At 47.6% G+C, this 12,500-nt stretch overlaps 35 non-coding genes and 9 pseudogenes across 35 annotated transcripts in view; all 44 read right to left on the bottom strand.

Annotated features, from left to right (window-relative positions):
* Nucleotides 1-69, bottom strand: part of LOC138546293 (5S ribosomal RNA) — a 109-nt pseudogene extending 40 nt beyond the window's left edge.
* A 106-nt stretch (nucleotides 70-175) lies between these two features.
* LOC138547810 (5S ribosomal RNA) lies at nucleotides 176-294 on the bottom strand. Its single transcript, XR_011291638.1, has one exon. It is a non-coding gene; the product is annotated as a 5S ribosomal RNA (ribosomal RNA).
* A 106-nt stretch (nucleotides 295-400) lies between these two features.
* LOC138542044 (5S ribosomal RNA) lies at nucleotides 401-519 on the bottom strand. Its single transcript, XR_011290034.1, has one exon. It is a non-coding gene; the product is annotated as a 5S ribosomal RNA (ribosomal RNA).
* A 106-nt stretch (nucleotides 520-625) lies between these two features.
* LOC138550124 (5S ribosomal RNA) lies at nucleotides 626-744 on the bottom strand. The gene has a single exon (XR_011293886.1). It is a non-coding gene; the product is annotated as a 5S ribosomal RNA (ribosomal RNA).
* A 106-nt stretch (nucleotides 745-850) lies between these two features.
* LOC138540976 (5S ribosomal RNA) lies at nucleotides 851-969 on the bottom strand. Its single transcript, XR_011288997.1, has one exon. It is a non-coding gene; the product is annotated as a 5S ribosomal RNA (ribosomal RNA).
* Nucleotides 970-1,075: 106 nt separating this feature from the next.
* Nucleotides 1,076-1,194, bottom strand: LOC138548975 (5S ribosomal RNA). Its single transcript, XR_011292764.1, has one exon. It is a non-coding gene; the product is annotated as a 5S ribosomal RNA (ribosomal RNA).
* Nucleotides 1,195-1,657: 463 nt separating this feature from the next.
* Nucleotides 1,658-1,766, bottom strand: LOC138546829 (5S ribosomal RNA; annotated as a pseudogene).
* A 106-nt stretch (nucleotides 1,767-1,872) lies between these two features.
* LOC138547807 (5S ribosomal RNA) lies at nucleotides 1,873-1,991 on the bottom strand. The gene has a single exon (XR_011291636.1). It is a non-coding gene; the product is annotated as a 5S ribosomal RNA (ribosomal RNA).
* Nucleotides 1,992-2,097: 106 nt separating this feature from the next.
* On the bottom strand, nucleotides 2,098-2,216 carry LOC138537034 (5S ribosomal RNA). The gene has a single exon (XR_011285186.1). It is a non-coding gene; the product is annotated as a 5S ribosomal RNA (ribosomal RNA).
* Nucleotides 2,217-2,322: 106 nt separating this feature from the next.
* On the bottom strand, nucleotides 2,323-2,441 carry LOC138550123 (5S ribosomal RNA). Its single transcript, XR_011293885.1, has one exon. It is a non-coding gene; the product is annotated as a 5S ribosomal RNA (ribosomal RNA).
* Nucleotides 2,442-2,547: 106 nt separating this feature from the next.
* On the bottom strand, nucleotides 2,548-2,666 carry LOC138539768 (5S ribosomal RNA). Its single transcript, XR_011287833.1, has one exon. It is a non-coding gene; the product is annotated as a 5S ribosomal RNA (ribosomal RNA).
* Nucleotides 2,667-2,772: 106 nt separating this feature from the next.
* LOC138538558 (5S ribosomal RNA) lies at nucleotides 2,773-2,891 on the bottom strand. The gene has a single exon (XR_011286653.1). It is a non-coding gene; the product is annotated as a 5S ribosomal RNA (ribosomal RNA).
* A 464-nt stretch (nucleotides 2,892-3,355) lies between these two features.
* On the bottom strand, nucleotides 3,356-3,464 carry LOC138543447 (5S ribosomal RNA; annotated as a pseudogene).
* A 105-nt stretch (nucleotides 3,465-3,569) lies between these two features.
* Nucleotides 3,570-3,688, bottom strand: LOC138551181 (5S ribosomal RNA). Its single transcript, XR_011294912.1, has one exon. It is a non-coding gene; the product is annotated as a 5S ribosomal RNA (ribosomal RNA).
* A 106-nt stretch (nucleotides 3,689-3,794) lies between these two features.
* Nucleotides 3,795-3,913, bottom strand: LOC138540964 (5S ribosomal RNA). The gene has a single exon (XR_011288986.1). It is a non-coding gene; the product is annotated as a 5S ribosomal RNA (ribosomal RNA).
* Nucleotides 3,914-4,019: 106 nt separating this feature from the next.
* Nucleotides 4,020-4,138, bottom strand: LOC138548973 (5S ribosomal RNA). The gene has a single exon (XR_011292762.1). It is a non-coding gene; the product is annotated as a 5S ribosomal RNA (ribosomal RNA).
* Nucleotides 4,139-4,601: 463 nt separating this feature from the next.
* Nucleotides 4,602-4,710, bottom strand: LOC138546292 (5S ribosomal RNA; annotated as a pseudogene).
* A 106-nt stretch (nucleotides 4,711-4,816) lies between these two features.
* Nucleotides 4,817-4,935, bottom strand: LOC138536781 (5S ribosomal RNA). Its single transcript, XR_011284944.1, has one exon. It is a non-coding gene; the product is annotated as a 5S ribosomal RNA (ribosomal RNA).
* A 106-nt stretch (nucleotides 4,936-5,041) lies between these two features.
* LOC138537032 (5S ribosomal RNA) lies at nucleotides 5,042-5,160 on the bottom strand. Its single transcript, XR_011285184.1, has one exon. It is a non-coding gene; the product is annotated as a 5S ribosomal RNA (ribosomal RNA).
* Nucleotides 5,161-5,266: 106 nt separating this feature from the next.
* On the bottom strand, nucleotides 5,267-5,385 carry LOC138550122 (5S ribosomal RNA). Its single transcript, XR_011293884.1, has one exon. It is a non-coding gene; the product is annotated as a 5S ribosomal RNA (ribosomal RNA).
* A 106-nt stretch (nucleotides 5,386-5,491) lies between these two features.
* On the bottom strand, nucleotides 5,492-5,610 carry LOC138539767 (5S ribosomal RNA). Its single transcript, XR_011287832.1, has one exon. It is a non-coding gene; the product is annotated as a 5S ribosomal RNA (ribosomal RNA).
* Nucleotides 5,611-5,716: 106 nt separating this feature from the next.
* On the bottom strand, nucleotides 5,717-5,835 carry LOC138538557 (5S ribosomal RNA). The gene has a single exon (XR_011286652.1). It is a non-coding gene; the product is annotated as a 5S ribosomal RNA (ribosomal RNA).
* A 464-nt stretch (nucleotides 5,836-6,299) lies between these two features.
* LOC138543446 (5S ribosomal RNA) lies at nucleotides 6,300-6,408 on the bottom strand (annotated as a pseudogene).
* Nucleotides 6,409-6,513: 105 nt separating this feature from the next.
* LOC138540725 (5S ribosomal RNA) lies at nucleotides 6,514-6,632 on the bottom strand. The gene has a single exon (XR_011288761.1). It is a non-coding gene; the product is annotated as a 5S ribosomal RNA (ribosomal RNA).
* A 106-nt stretch (nucleotides 6,633-6,738) lies between these two features.
* LOC138540952 (5S ribosomal RNA) lies at nucleotides 6,739-6,857 on the bottom strand. Its single transcript, XR_011288975.1, has one exon. It is a non-coding gene; the product is annotated as a 5S ribosomal RNA (ribosomal RNA).
* Nucleotides 6,858-6,963: 106 nt separating this feature from the next.
* On the bottom strand, nucleotides 6,964-7,082 carry LOC138548972 (5S ribosomal RNA). Its single transcript, XR_011292761.1, has one exon. It is a non-coding gene; the product is annotated as a 5S ribosomal RNA (ribosomal RNA).
* Nucleotides 7,083-7,545: 463 nt separating this feature from the next.
* LOC138546742 (5S ribosomal RNA) lies at nucleotides 7,546-7,654 on the bottom strand (annotated as a pseudogene).
* A 106-nt stretch (nucleotides 7,655-7,760) lies between these two features.
* LOC138547806 (5S ribosomal RNA) lies at nucleotides 7,761-7,879 on the bottom strand. Its single transcript, XR_011291635.1, has one exon. It is a non-coding gene; the product is annotated as a 5S ribosomal RNA (ribosomal RNA).
* Nucleotides 7,880-7,985: 106 nt separating this feature from the next.
* On the bottom strand, nucleotides 7,986-8,104 carry LOC138537031 (5S ribosomal RNA). Its single transcript, XR_011285183.1, has one exon. It is a non-coding gene; the product is annotated as a 5S ribosomal RNA (ribosomal RNA).
* Nucleotides 8,105-8,210: 106 nt separating this feature from the next.
* On the bottom strand, nucleotides 8,211-8,329 carry LOC138550121 (5S ribosomal RNA). The gene has a single exon (XR_011293883.1). It is a non-coding gene; the product is annotated as a 5S ribosomal RNA (ribosomal RNA).
* Nucleotides 8,330-8,435: 106 nt separating this feature from the next.
* Nucleotides 8,436-8,554, bottom strand: LOC138539766 (5S ribosomal RNA). Its single transcript, XR_011287831.1, has one exon. It is a non-coding gene; the product is annotated as a 5S ribosomal RNA (ribosomal RNA).
* A 106-nt stretch (nucleotides 8,555-8,660) lies between these two features.
* Nucleotides 8,661-8,779, bottom strand: LOC138541646 (5S ribosomal RNA). Its single transcript, XR_011289648.1, has one exon. It is a non-coding gene; the product is annotated as a 5S ribosomal RNA (ribosomal RNA).
* Nucleotides 8,780-9,244: 465 nt separating this feature from the next.
* On the bottom strand, nucleotides 9,245-9,353 carry LOC138543445 (5S ribosomal RNA; annotated as a pseudogene).
* Nucleotides 9,354-9,458: 105 nt separating this feature from the next.
* LOC138551180 (5S ribosomal RNA) lies at nucleotides 9,459-9,577 on the bottom strand. Its single transcript, XR_011294911.1, has one exon. It is a non-coding gene; the product is annotated as a 5S ribosomal RNA (ribosomal RNA).
* A 106-nt stretch (nucleotides 9,578-9,683) lies between these two features.
* Nucleotides 9,684-9,802, bottom strand: LOC138540940 (5S ribosomal RNA). Its single transcript, XR_011288963.1, has one exon. It is a non-coding gene; the product is annotated as a 5S ribosomal RNA (ribosomal RNA).
* Nucleotides 9,803-9,908: 106 nt separating this feature from the next.
* LOC138548971 (5S ribosomal RNA) lies at nucleotides 9,909-10,027 on the bottom strand. Its single transcript, XR_011292760.1, has one exon. It is a non-coding gene; the product is annotated as a 5S ribosomal RNA (ribosomal RNA).
* Nucleotides 10,028-10,490: 463 nt separating this feature from the next.
* On the bottom strand, nucleotides 10,491-10,599 carry LOC138546291 (5S ribosomal RNA; annotated as a pseudogene).
* Nucleotides 10,600-10,705: 106 nt separating this feature from the next.
* On the bottom strand, nucleotides 10,706-10,824 carry LOC138548970 (5S ribosomal RNA). The gene has a single exon (XR_011292759.1). It is a non-coding gene; the product is annotated as a 5S ribosomal RNA (ribosomal RNA).
* A 463-nt stretch (nucleotides 10,825-11,287) lies between these two features.
* On the bottom strand, nucleotides 11,288-11,396 carry LOC138546883 (5S ribosomal RNA; annotated as a pseudogene).
* Nucleotides 11,397-11,502: 106 nt separating this feature from the next.
* LOC138547805 (5S ribosomal RNA) lies at nucleotides 11,503-11,621 on the bottom strand. The gene has a single exon (XR_011291634.1). It is a non-coding gene; the product is annotated as a 5S ribosomal RNA (ribosomal RNA).
* Nucleotides 11,622-11,727: 106 nt separating this feature from the next.
* On the bottom strand, nucleotides 11,728-11,846 carry LOC138537030 (5S ribosomal RNA). The gene has a single exon (XR_011285182.1). It is a non-coding gene; the product is annotated as a 5S ribosomal RNA (ribosomal RNA).
* A 106-nt stretch (nucleotides 11,847-11,952) lies between these two features.
* LOC138550120 (5S ribosomal RNA) lies at nucleotides 11,953-12,071 on the bottom strand. The gene has a single exon (XR_011293882.1). It is a non-coding gene; the product is annotated as a 5S ribosomal RNA (ribosomal RNA).
* Nucleotides 12,072-12,177: 106 nt separating this feature from the next.
* LOC138539765 (5S ribosomal RNA) lies at nucleotides 12,178-12,296 on the bottom strand. The gene has a single exon (XR_011287830.1). It is a non-coding gene; the product is annotated as a 5S ribosomal RNA (ribosomal RNA).
* A 106-nt stretch (nucleotides 12,297-12,402) lies between these two features.
* LOC138538556 (5S ribosomal RNA) overlaps nucleotides 12,403-12,500 on the bottom strand; it is a 119-nt gene continuing 21 nt past the window's right edge. The window contains exon 1 of the ribosomal RNA XR_011286651.1: nucleotides 12,403-12,500. This exon is cut by the window's right edge and continues 21 nt beyond it. This is a non-coding gene — a ribosomal RNA (5S ribosomal RNA).

Genomic DNA, 12,500 nt, shown 5'->3' with positions numbered 1-12,500 from the left:
GGTACTAACTAGGCCTGACCCTGCTTAGCTTCCGAGATCGGGCACATTCAGTGTGGTGTGGCCGTAGGCTCTGGGCCTAGTGAGTTTTGTACTTTTAAGCATCTAGTCGGCTAGACCTTGCAGTTTTGAAAGGCAATTGTGAAATGGCTCACTTCCTGAACTTGGAGCACAAAAAAGCCTACAGCACCTGGTATTCCCAGGTGGTCTCCCATCCAGGTACTAACTAGGCCCGACACTGCTTAGCTTCCGAGATCAGACGAGATCGGGCGCAATCAGTGTGGTGTGGCCGTAGGCTCTGGGCCTAGTGAGTTTTGTACTTTTAAGCATCTAGTCAGCTAGACCTTGCAGTTTTGAAAGGCAATTGAGAAATGGCTCACTTCCTGAACTTGGAGCACAAAAAAGCCTACAGCACCTGGTATTCCCAGGCGGTCTCCCATCCAGGTACTAACGAGGCCCGACACTGCTTAGCTTCCGAGATCAGACGAGATTGGGCGCAATCAGTGTGGTGTGGCCGTAGGCTCTGGGCCTAGTGAGTTTTGTACTTTTAAGCATCTAGTCAGCTAGACCTTGCAATTTTGAAAGGCAATTGAGAAATGGCTCACTTCCTGAACTTGGAGCACAAAAAAGCCTACAGCACCTGGTATTCCCAGGCGGTCTCCCATCCAGGTACTAACGAGGCCCGACACTGCTTAGCTTCCGAGATCAGACGAGATCGGGCGCATTCAGTGTGGTGTGGCCGTAGGCTCTGGGCCTAGTGAGTTTTGTACTTTTAAGCATCTAGTCGGCTAGACCTTGCAGTTTTGAAAGGCAATTGAGAAATGGCTCACTTCCTGAACTTGGAGTACAAAAAAGCCTACAGCACCTGGTATTCCCAGGCGGTCTCCCATCCAGGTACTAACTAGGCCCGACACTGCTTAGCTTCTGAGATCAGACGAGATCAGGCGCATTCAGTGTGGTGTGGCCGTAGGCTCTGGGCCTAGTGAGTGTTGTACTTTTAAGCATCTAGTCGGCTAGACCTTGCAGTTTTAAAAGGCAATTGAGAAAGGGCTCACTTCCTGAACTTGGAGCACAAAAAAGCCTACAGCACCTGGTATTCCCAGGCGGTCTCCCATCCAGGTACTAACTAGGCCTGACACTGCTTAACTTCCGAGATCAGACGAGATCGGGTGCATTCAGTGTGGTGTGGCCGTAGGCTCTAGGAATGCTAAGAATATTACTCTTATGCATTTGCATTTAGTAAGCTAAGCCATGCAGCCACTTGCAACATGATACCACGCTCATCGCTCGATCAGGCTCGATCAGGCGAGATATATAAGACTGGTGGGCCCATTCAGGACTCCTATGTCTGGTAGGATAACTTTAATTCATCCATCCTGTGTCTGTTGCAGGGAGGTGGAGAGAACAATCAACACAATAATGGTTTTCTTTCATGCCTCTTGAAGGACTCAATATTCTCTGTACTGCATTACATGTGAAAGTCGATTTATTACCCATGAACACACTGCCTGTATGCTAATTCTATGTAAAAAGGTAGCTCCAGCCCTCATGATGTTGTCCAACATTTCCGCTATAAAACGGGATACAATTATTTTGGAAACATACCAAATTTGAAAAATAATTGAGAAGTTGCGCAATTACTAATCATGGAGCACAAAAAAGCCTACAGCACCTGGTATTCCCAGGCAGTCTCCCATCCAGGTACTAACTAGGCCTGACCCTGCTTAGCTTCCGAGATCGGGCACCTTCAGTGTGGTGTGGCCGTAGGCTCTGGGCCTAGTGAGTTTTGTACTTTTAAGCATCTAGTCGGCTAGACCTTGCAGTTTTGAAAGGCAATTGTGAAATGGCTCACTTCCTGAACTTGGAGCACAAAAAAGCCTACAGCACCTGGTATTCCCAGGTGGTCTCCCATCCAGGTACTAACTAGGCCCGACACTGCTTAGCTTCCGAGATCAGACGAGATCGGGCGCAATCAGTGTGGTGTGGCCGTAGGCTCTGGGCCTAGTGAGTTTTGTACTTTTAAGCATCTAGTCAGCTAGACCTTGCAGTTTTGAAAGGCAATTGAGAAATGGCTCACTTCCTGAACTTGGAGCACAAAAAAGCCTACAGCACCTGGTATTCCCAGGCGGTCTCCCATCCAGGTACTAACGAGGCCCGACACTGCTTAGCTTCCGAGATCAGACGAGATCGGGCGCAATCAGTGTGGTGTGGCCGTAGGCTCTGGGCCTAGTGAGTTTTGTACTTTTAAGCATCTAGTCAGCTAGACCTTGCAATTTTGAAAGGCAATTGAGAAATGGCTCACTTCCTGAACTTGGAGCACAAAAAAGCCTACAGCACCTGGTATTCCCAGGCGGTCTCCCATCCAGGTACTAACGAGGCCCGACACTGCTTAGCTTCCGAGATCAGACGAGATCGGGCGCATTCAGTGTGGTGTGGCCGTAGGCTCTGGTTCTTGTGAGTTTTGTACTTTTAAGCATCTAGTCGGCTAGACCTGTCAGTTTTGAAAGGCAATTGAGAAATGGCTCACTTCCTGAACTTGGAGTACAAAAAAGCCTACAGCACCTGGTATTCCCAGGCGGTCTTCCATCCAGGTACTAACTAGGCCCGACACTGCTTAGCTTCTGAGATCAGACGAGATCAGGCACATTCAGTGTGGTGTGGCCGTAGGCTCTGGGCCTAGTGAGTTTTGTACTTTTAAGCATCTAGTCGGCTAGACCTTGCAGTTTTAAAAGGCAATTGAGAAAGGGCTCACTTCCTGAACTTGGAGCACAAAAAAGCCTACAGCACCTGGTATTCCCAGGCGGTCTCCCATCCAGGTACTAACTAGGCCTGACACTGCTTAACTTCCGAGATCAGTCGAGATCGGGTGCATTCAGTGTGGTGTGGCCGTAGGCTCTAGGAATGCTAAGAATATTACTCTTATGCATTTGCATTTAGTAAGCTAAGCCATGCAGCCACTTGCAACATGATACCACGCTCATCGCTCGATCAGGCTCGATCAGGCGAGATATATAAGACTGGTGGGCCCATTCAGGACTCCTATGTCTGGTAGGATAACTTTAATTCATCCATCCTGTGTCTGTTGCAGGGAGGTGGAGAGAACAATCAACACAATAATGGTTTTCTTTCATGCCTCTTGAAGGACTCAATATTCTCTGTACTGCATTACATGTGAAAGTTGATTTATTACCCATGAACACACTACCTGTATGCTAATTCTATGTAAAAAGGTAGCTCCAGCCCTCATGATGTTGTCCAACATTTCCGCTATAAAACGGGATACAATTATTTTGGAAACATACCAAATTTGAAAAATAATTGAGAAGTTGCGCAATTACTAATCATGGAGCACAAAAAAAGCCTACAGCACCTGGTATTCCCAGGCAGTCTCCCATCCAGGTACTAACTAGGCCCGACCCTGCTTAGCTTCCGAGATCGGGCGCATTCAGTGTGGTGTGGCCGTAGGCTCTGGGCCTAGTGAGTTTGTACTTTTAAGCATCTAGTCGGCTAGACCTTGCAGTTTTGAAAGGCAATTGTGAAATGGCTCACTTCCTGAACTTGGAGCACAAAAAAGCCTACAGCACCTGGTATTCCCAGGTGGTCTCCCATCCAGGTACTAACTAGGCCCGACACTGCTTAGCTTCCGAGATCAGACAAGATCGGGCGCATTCAGTGTGGTGTGGCCGTAGGCTCTGGGCCTAGTGAGTTTTGTACTTTTAAGCATCTAGTCGGCTAGACCTTGCAGTTTTGAAAGGCAATTGAGAAATGGCTCACTTCCTGAACTTGGAGTACAAAAAAGCCTACAGCACCTGGTATTCCCAGGCGGTCTCCCATCCAGGTACTAACTAGGCCCGACACTGCTTAGCTTCTGAGATCAGACGAGATCAGGCGCATTCAGTGTGGTGTGGCCGTAGGCTCTGGGCCTAGTGAGTGTTGTACTTTTAAGCATCTAGTCGGCTAGACCTTGCAGTTTTAAAAGGCAATTGAGAAAGGGCTCACTTCCTGAACTTGGAGCACAAAAAAGCCTACAGCACCTGGTATTCCCAGGCGGTCTCCCATCCAGGTACTAACTAGGCCTGACACTGCTTAACTTCCGAGATCAGACGAGATCGGGTGCATTCAGTGTGGTGTGGCCGTAGGCTCTAGGAATGCTAAGAATATTACTCTTATGCATTTGCATTTAGTAAGCTAAGCCATGCAGCCACTTGCAACATGATACCACGCTCATCGCTCGATCAGGCTCGATCAGGCGAGATATATAAGACTGGTGGGCCCATTCAGGACTCCTATGTCTGGTAGGATAACTTTAATTCATCCATCCTGTGTCTGTTGCAGGGAGGTGGAGAGAACAATCAACACAATAATGGTTTTCTTTCATGCCTCTTGAAGGACTCAATATTCTCTGTACTGCATTACATGTGAAAGTCGATTTATTACCCATGAACACACTGCCTGTATGCTAATTCTATGTAAAAAGGTAGCTCCAGCCCTCATGATGTTGTCCAACATTTCCGCTATAAAACGGGATACAATTATTTTGGAAACATACCAAATTTGAAAAATAATTGAGAAGTTGCGCAATTACTAATCATGGAGCACAAAAAAGCCTACAGCACCTGGTATTCCCAGGCAGTCTCCCATCCAGGTACTAACTAGGCCTGACCCTGCTTAGCTTCCGAGATCGGGCACATTCAGTGTGGTGTGGCCGTAGGCTCTGGGCCTAGTGAGTTTTGTACTTTTAAGCATCTAGTCGGCTAGACCTTGCAGTTTTGAAAGGCAATTGTGAAATGGCTCACTTCCTGAACTTGGAGCACAAAAAAGCCAACAGCACCTGGTATTCCCAGGTGGTCTCCCATCCAGGTACTAACTAGGCCCGACACTGCTTAGCTTCCGAGATCAGACGAGATCGGGCGCAATCAGTGTGGTGTGGCCGTAGGCTCTGGGCCTAGTGAGTTTTGTACTTTTAAGCATCTAGTCAGCTAGACCTTGCAGTTTTGAAAGGCAATTGAGAAATGGCTCACTTCCTGAACTTGGAGCACAAAAAAGCCTACAGCACCTGGTATTCCCAGGCGGTCTCCCATCCAGGTACTAACGAGGCCCGACACTGCTTAGCTTCCGAGATCAGACGAGATCGGGCGCAATCAGTGTGGTGTGGCCGTAGGCTCTGGGCCTAGTGAGTTTTGTACTTTTAAGCATCTAGTCAGCTAGACCTTGCAATTTTGAAAGGCAATTGAGAAATGGCTCACTTCCTGAACTTGGAGCACAAAAAAGCCTACAGCACCTGGTATTCCCAGGCGGTCTCCCATCCAGGTACTAACGAGGCCCGACACTGCTTAGCTTCCGAGATCAGACGAGATCGGGCGCATTCAGTGTGGTGTGGCCGTAGGCTCTGGTTCTTGTGAGTTTTGTACTTTTAAGCATCTAGTCGGCTAGACCTTGCAGTTTTGAAAGGCAATTGAGAAATGGCTCACTTCCTGAACTTGGAGTACAAAAAAGCCTACAGCACCTGGTATTCCCAGGCGGTCTTCCATCCAGGTACTAACTAGGCCCGACACTGCTTAGCTTCTGAGATCAGACGAGATCAGGCACATTCAGTGTGGTGTGGCCGTAGGCTCTGGGCCTAGTGAGTTTTGTACTTTTAAGCATCTAGTCGGCTAGACCTTGCAGTTTTAAAAGGCAATTGAGAAAGGGCTCACTTCCTGAACTTGGAGCACAAAAAAGCCTACAGCACCTGGTATTCCCAGGCGGTCTCCCATCCAGGTACTAACTAGGCCTGACACTGCTTAACTTCCGAGATCAGTCGAGATCGGGTGCATTCAGTGTGGTGTGGCCGTAGGCTCTAGGAATGCTAAGAATATTACTCTTATGCATTTGCATTTAGTAAGCTAAGCCATGCAGCCACTTGCAACATGATACCACGCTCATCGCTCGATCAGGCTCGATCAGGCGAGATATATAAGACTGGTGGGCCCATTCAGGACTCCTATGTCTGGTAGGATAACTTTAATTCATCCATCCTGTGTCTGTTGCAGGGAGGTGGAGAGAACAATCAACACAATAATGGTTTTCTTTCATGCCTCTTGAAGGACTCAATATTCTCTGTACTGCATTACATGTGAAAGTTGATTTATTACCCATGAACACACTACCTGTATGCTAATTCTATGTAAAAAGGTAGCTCCAGCCCTCATGATGTTGTCCAACATTTCCGCTATAAAACGGGATACAATTATTTTGGAAACATACCAAATTTGAAAAATAATTGAGAAGTTGCGCAATTACTAATCATGGAGCACAAAAAAAGCCTACAGCACCTGGTATTCCCAGGCAGTCTCCCATCCAGGTACTAACTAGGCCCGACCCTGCTTAGCTTCCGAGATCGGGCGCATTCAGTGTGGTGTGGCCGTAGGCTCTGGGCCTAGTGAGTTTGTACTTTTAAGCATCTAGTCGGCTAGACCTTGCAGTTTTGAAAGGCAATTGTGAAATGGCTCACTTCCTGAACTTGGAGCACAAAAAAGCCTACAGCACCTGGTATTCCCAGGTGGTCTCCCATCCAGGTACTAACTAGGCCCGACACTGCTTAGCTTCCGAGATCAGACGAGATAGGGCGCATTCAGTGTGGTGTGGCCGTAGGCTCTGGGCCTAGTGAGTTTTGTACTTTTAAGCATCTAGTCGGCTAGACCTTGCAGTTTTGAAAGGCAATTGAGAAATGGCTCACTTCCTGAACTTGGAGTACAAAAAAGCCTACAGCACCTGGTATTCCCAGGCGGTCTCCCATCCAGGTACTAACTAGGCCCGACACTGCTTAGCTTCTGAGATCAGACGAGATCAGGCGCATTCAGTGTGGTGTGGCCGTAGGCTCTGGGCCTAGTGAGTGTTGTACTTTTAAGCATCTAGTCGGCTAGACCTTGCAGTTTTAAAAGGCAATTGAGAAAGGGCTCACTTCCTGAACTTGGAGCACAAAAAAGCCTACAGCACCTGGTATTCCCAGGCGGTCTCCCATCCAGGTACTAACTAGGCCTGACACTGCTTAACTTCCGAGATCAGACGAGATCGGGTGCATTCAGTGTGGTGTGGCCGTAGGCTCTAGGAATGCTAAGAATATTACTCTTATGCATTTGCATTTAGTAAGCTAAGCCATGCAGCCACTTGCAACATGATACCACGCTCATCGCTCGATCAGGCTCGATCAGGCGAGATATATAAGACTGGTGGGCCCATTCAGGACTCCTATGTCTGGTAGGATAACTTTAATTCATCCATCCTGTGTCTGTTGCAGGGAGGTGGAGAGAACAATCAACACAATAATGGTTTTCTTTCATGCCTCTTGAAGGACTCAATATTCTCTGTACTGCATTACATGTGAAAGTCGATTTATTACCCATGAACACACTACCTGTATGCTAATTCTATGTAAAAAGGTAGCTCCAGCCCTCATGATGTTGTCCAACATTTCCGCTATAAAACGGGATACAATTATTTTGGAAACATACCAAATTTGAAAAATAATTGAGAAGTTGCGCAATTACTAATCATGGAGCACAAAAAAGCCTACAGCACCTGGTATTCCCAGGCAGTCTCCCATCCAGGTACTAGCTAGGCCTGACCCTGCTTAGCTTCCGAGATCGGGCACATTCAGTGTGGTGTGGCCGTAGGCTCTGGGCCTAGTGAGTTTTGTACTTTTAAGCATCTAGTCGGCTAGACCTTGCAGTTTTGAAAGGCAATTGTGAAATGGCTCACTTCCTGAACTTGGAGCACAAAAAAGCCTACAGCACCTGGTATTCCCAGGTGGTCTCCCATCCAGGTACTAACTAGGCCCGACACTGCTTAGCTTCCGAGATCAGACGAGATCGGGCGCAATCAGTGTGGTGTGGCCGTAGGCTCTGGGCCTAGTGAGTTTTGTACTTTTAAGCATCTAGTCAGCTAGACCTTGCAGTTTTGAAAGGCAATTGAGAAATGGCTCACTTCCTGAACTTGGAGCACAAAAAAGCCTACAGCACCTGGTATTCCCAGGCGGTCTCCCATCCAGGTACTAACGAGGCCCGACACTGCTTAGCTTCCGAGATCAGACGAGATCGGGCGCAATCAGTGTGGTGTGGCCGTAGGCTCTGGGCCTAGTGAGTTTTGTACTTTTAAGCATCTAGTCAGCTAGACCTTGCAATTTTGAAAGGCAATTGAGAAATGGCTCACTTCCTGAACTTGGAGCACAAAAAAGCCTACAGCACCTGGTATTCCCAGGCGGTCTCCCATCCAGGTACTAACGAGGCCCGACACTGCTTAGCTTCCGAGATCAGACGAGATCGGGCGCATTCAGTGTGGTGTGGCCGTAGGCTCTGGTTCTTGTGAGTTTTGTACTTTTAAGCATCTAGTCGGCTAGACCTTGCAGTTTTGAAAGGCAATTGAGAAATGGCTCACTTCCTGAACTTGGAGTACAAAAAAGCCTACAGCACCTGGTATTCCCAGGCGGTCTTCCATCCAGGTACTAACTAGGCCCGACACTGCTTAGCTTCTGAGATCAGACGAGATCAGGCACATTCAGTGTGGTGTGGCCGTAGGCTCTGGGCCTAGTGAGTTTTGTACTTTTAAGCATCTAGTCGGCTAGACCTTGCAGTTTTAAAAGGCAATTGAGAAAGGGCTCACTTCCTGAACTTGGAGCACAAAAAAGCCTACAGCACCTGGTATTCCCAGGCGGTCTCCCATCCAGGTACTAACTAGGCCTGACACTGCTTAACTTCCGAGATCAGTCGAGATCAGGTGCATTCAGTGTGGTGTGGCCGTAGGCTCTAGGAATGCTAAGAATATTACTCTTATGCATTTGCATTTAGTAAGCTAAGCCATGCAGCCACTTGCAACATGATACCACGCTCATCGCTCGATCAGCGCTCGATCAGGCGAGATATATAAGACTGGTGGGCCCATTCAGGACTCCTATGTCTGGTAGGATAACTTTAATTCATCCATCCTGTGTCTGTTGCAGGGAGGTGGAGAGAACAATCAACACAATAATGGTTTTCTTTCATGCCTCTTGAAGGACTCAATATTCTCTGTACTGCATTACATGTGAAAGTTGATTTATTACCCATGAACACACTACCTGTATGCTAATTCTATGTAAAAAGGTAGCTCCAGCCCTCATGATGTTGTCCAACATTTCCGCTATAAAACGGGATACAATTATTTTGGAAACATACCAAATTTGAAAAATAATTGAGAAGTTGCGCAATTACTAATCATGGAGCACAAAAAAAGCCTACAGCACCTGGTATTCCCAGGCAGTCTCCCATCCAGGTACTAACTAGGCCCGACCCTGCTTAGCTTCCGAGATCGGGCGCATTCAGTGTGGTGTGGCCGTAGGCTCTGGGCCTAGTGAGTTTGTACTTTTAAGCATCTAGTCGGCTAGACCTTGCAGTTTTGAAAGGCAATTGTGAAATGGCTCACTTCCTGAACTTGGAGCACAAAAAAGCCTACAGCACCTGGTATTCCCAGGTGGTCTCCCATCCAGGTACTAACTAGGCCCGACACTGCTTAGCTTCCGAGATCAGACAAGATCGGGCGCATTCAGTGTGGTGTGGCCGTAGGCTCTGGGCCTAGTGAGTTTTGTACTTTTAAGCATCTAGTCGGCTAGACCTTGCAGTTTTGAAAGGCAATTGAGAAATGGCTCACTTCCTGAACTTGGAGTACAAAAAAGCCTACAGCACCTGGTATTCCCAGGCGGTCTCCCATCCAGGTACTAACTAGGCCCGACACTGCTTAGCTTCTGAGATCAGACGAGATCAGGCGCATTCAGTGTGGTGTGGCCGTAGGCTCTGGGCCTAGTGAGTGTTGTACTTTTAAGCATCTAGTCGGCTAGACCTTGCAGTTTTAAAAGGCAATTGAGAAAGGGCTCACTTCCTGAACTTGGAGCACAAAAAAGCCTACAGCACCTGGTATTCCCAGGCGGTCTCCCATCCAGGTACTAACTAGGCCTGACACTGCTTAACTTCCGAGATCAGACGAGATCGGGTGCATTCAGTGTGGTGTGGCCGTAGGCTCTAGGAATGCTAAGAATATTACTCTTATGCATTTGCATTTAGTAAGCTAAGCCATGCAGCCACTTGCAACATGATACCACGCTCATCGCTCGATCAGGCTCGATCAGGCGAGATATATAAGACTGGTGGGCCCATTCAGGACTCCTATGTCTGGTAGGATAACTTTAATTCATCCATCCTGTGTCTGTTGCAGGGAGGTGGAGAGAACAATCAACACAATAATGGTTTTCTTTCATGCCTCTTGAAAGACTCAATATTCTCTGTACTGCATTACATGTGAAAGTCGATTTATTACCCATGAACACACTACCTGTATGCTAATTCTATGTAAAAAGGTAGCTCCAGCCCTCATGATGTTGTCCAACATTTCCGCTATAAAACGGGATACAATTATTTTGGAAACATACCAAATTTGAAAAATAATTGAGAAGTTGCGCAATTACTAATCATGGAGCACAAAAAAGCCTACAGCACCTGGTATTCCCAGGCAGTCTCCCATCCAGGTACTAACTAGGCCTGACCCTGCTTAGCTTCCGAGATCGGGCACATTCAGTGTGGTGTGGCCGTAGGCTCTGGGCCTAGTGAGTTTTGTACTTTTAAGCATCTAGTCGGCTAGACCTTGCAGTTTTAAAAGGCAATTGAGAAAGGGCTCACTTCCTGAACTTGGAGCACAAAAAAGCCTACAGCACCTGGTATTCCCAGGCGGTCTCCCATCCAGGTACTAACTAGGCCTGACACTGCTTAACTTCCGAGATCAGACGAGATCGGGTGCATTCAGTGTGGTGTGGCCGTAGGCTCTAGGAATGCTAAGAATATTACTCTTATGCATTTGCATTTAGTAAGCTAAGCCATGCAGCCACTTGCAACATGATACCACGCTCATCGCTCGATCAGGCTCGATCAGGCGAGATATATAAGACTGGTGGGCCCATTCAGGACTCCTATGTCTGGTAGGATAACTTTAATTCATCCATCCTGTGTCTGTTGCAGGGAGGTGGAGAGAACAATCAACACAATAATGGTTTTCTTTCATGCCTCTTGAAGGACTCAATATTCTCTGTACTGCATTACATGTGAAAGTCGATTTATTACCCATGAACACACTGCCTGTATGCTAATTCTATGTAAAAAGGTAGCTCCAGCCCTCATGATGTTGTCCAACATTTCCGCTATAAAACGGGATACAATTATTTTGGAAACATACCAAATTTGAAAAATAATTGAGAAGTTGCGCAATTACTAATCATGGAGCACAAAAAAGCCTACAGCACCTGGTATTCCCAGGCAGTCTCCCATCCAGGTACTAACTAGGCCTGACCCTGCTTAGCTTCCGAGATCGGGCACCTTCAGTGTGGTGTGGCTGTAGGCTCTGGGCCTAGTGAGTTTTGTACTTTTAAGCATCTAGTCGGCTAGACCTTGCAGTTTTGAAAGGCAATTGTGAAATGGCTCACTTCCTGAACTTGGAGCACAAAAAAGCCTACAGCACCTGGTATTCCCAGGTGGTCTCCCATCCAGGTACTAACTAGGCCCGACACTGCTTAGCTTCCGAGATCAGACGAGATCGGGCGCAATCAGTGTGGTGTGGCCGTAGGCTCTGGGCCTAGTGAGTTTTGTACTTTTAAGCATCTAGTCAGCTAGACCTTGCAGTTTTGAAAGGCAATTGAGAAATGGCTCACTTCCTGAACTTGGAGCACAAAAAAGCCTACAGCACCTGGTATTCCCAGGCGGTCTCCCATCCAGGTACTAACGAGGCCCGACACTGCTTAGCTTCCGAGATCAGACGAGATCGGGCGCAATCAGTGTGGTGTGGCCGTAGGCTCTGGGCCTAGTGAGTTTTGTACTTTTAAGCATCTAGTCAGCTAGACCTTGCAATTTTGAAAGGCAATTGAGAAATGGCTCACTTCCTGAACTTGGAGCACAAAAAAGCCTACAGCACCTGGTATTCCCAGGCGGTCTCCCATCCAGGTACTAACGAGGCCCGACACTGCTTAGCTTCCGAGATCAGACGAGATCGGGCGCATTCAGTGTGGTGTGGCCGTAGGCTCTGGTTCTTGTGAGTTTTGTACTTTTAAGCATCTAGTCGGCTAGACCTTGCAGTTTTGAAAGGCAATTGAGAAATGGCTCACTTCCTGAACTTGGAGTACAAAAAAGCCTACAGCACCTGGTATTCCCAGGCGGTCTTCCATCCAGGTACTAACTAGGCCCGACACTGCTTAGCTTCTGAGATCAGACGAGATCAGGCACATTCAGTGTGGTGTGGCCGTAGGCTCTGGGCCTAGTGAGTTTTGTACTTTTAAGCATCTAGTCGGCTAGACCTTGCAGTTTTAAAAGGCAATTGAGAAAGGGCTCACTTCCTGAACTTGGAGCACAAAAAAGCCTACAGCACCTGGTATTCCCAGGCGGTCTCCCATCCAGGTACTAACTAGGCCTGACACTGCTTAACTTCCGAGATCAGTCGAGATCGGGTGCATT

Source organism: Ambystoma mexicanum, unplaced genomic scaffold (assembly GCF_040938575.1).
Source record: "Ambystoma mexicanum isolate Mex_15411 unplaced genomic scaffold, UKY_AmexF1_1 Mex_scaf10, whole genome shotgun sequence".
Classification (NCBI taxonomy): domain Eukaryota; kingdom Metazoa; phylum Chordata; class Amphibia; order Caudata; family Ambystomatidae; genus Ambystoma; species Ambystoma mexicanum.
Note: the sequence above shows the minus strand (reverse complement) of the source record. Positions and strands in the feature narration are given on the sequence as shown.